Raw genomic sequence first — 1,572 nt, forward strand, 5'->3', positions numbered from 1 at the left:
TCTTCTGTTGAGCTTGATCATACTTTTTTTGGCCAGTTCTTTACATAGATGAGCTAGTTTCTTCTTTTTCTTTTTCAAATCATCCTCTTCAGCTTTAGTAATGAATTCACTTCTCTTTGTAGTCTTCAGTCCAGCAGTGTCACAATTTAAAGCTGCGATCTCAGAATTCAGTCGATCTTGAGCCACTGTTCTTGCATTTTTTTGATTTTTCGTCGTCAAAAAACTCAAAATCAATGAACTTTGTTGATCATCAATAACAGATCGCTCATTGGTGGACTCAACAAACTGTGAGGAATTCTTGTCAAATTCAAGTGGAGTATACGTGGGGGCAGACTGTTTTGGAGTACTGACCCAAAATGATAATTGCTTGCTCTTGAACTTCATTGCTTTTTCATTAAATAAATTGATTAAATACATTACTCTTGATTCAAGATCCTTATGCACCAGTTTCTCTTCTTTTATATATATATATATATATATACATATATAATATATAATTATATATATATATATATATATATATATATATATATATATATATATATATATATATATATATATATATATATATATACACATATAATTATCAGGCATCCAAAAAAGTCCGTGCGGTTTATCCTTATTGCCTATTTCTAAGAAATGTATTAATAAAACTGGTTGTGATGGGGGGATGATTTTGCATATAAATTAAAGCTTGTTTTAAGGAGAATCAATCAGTGTGTTTCATAAGTTTTATTAGTGCGTTTTAAATTTAAAAGTCTTAAGTGGAGTATGGCTGTGTAAGATGCGATAATTTGCGCCTGTTTAATTTATGAGTTCAAACTTGGAATCAAATCTGCAGAAGCTTGTCGCAGGATATGCGCTGCATTTGGGAAAGGTACCATTGCAGAACGGTTGGGTCAAAAGTGGTTTAAAAATTTTCTTCTGGAAATGAAAACCTTGAAGATGAACCAAGATCTGGAAGACCATCCATCGTAAACAACGAGGATATCAAGCTGGCATTCGAGCAGGACTCCAGTCAAACATGTCAGGACCTTGCCTTAAGATTTAATGTGAGTGATGAAACTATTCGATTACATTTGCACCAACTTGGAAAACGTTGGAAGTTGAGCAAATGGGTACCTTATGAGTTGAGTGAAACAAACAAGCTACAGCGCTTAACCATTTGTTCTTCATTGCTTTCCCGCCACAATTTAGTGCCATTTTTTGACCGGATGTTGACGTGCGACGAAAAATGGATTATGTACTGCAACAAAAAAAGAACATATCATTAGCTAGCCAGTAACGATCCAGTATCGATGACTCCTAAACCAAGCATTCACCAACAAAAGGTTTTACTGCGTGTATGGTGGACTACAGCAGGTATCGTTCACTATGAGTTGTTACCAAGTGAACAAATCATTACTGCTGAGAGCTTGTTTCACGATGGGAGAAAGTTATTCTTGCTGAAGGAGACTATTTTTCAGAACAAACTTTATTAAAACTGTTTTTATGTGTATTTATTTATGGGTCTGCAAAACCGCACGAACTTTTTTGGTTGCCTGATATATATTATATATATGTATATATATA

The sequence above is a fragment of the Hydra vulgaris genome, chromosome 01, assembly GCF_038396675.1.
Source record: "Hydra vulgaris chromosome 01, alternate assembly HydraT2T_AEP".
In the NCBI taxonomy this organism is placed as follows: Eukaryota; Metazoa; Cnidaria; class Hydrozoa; order Anthoathecata; family Hydridae; genus Hydra; species Hydra vulgaris.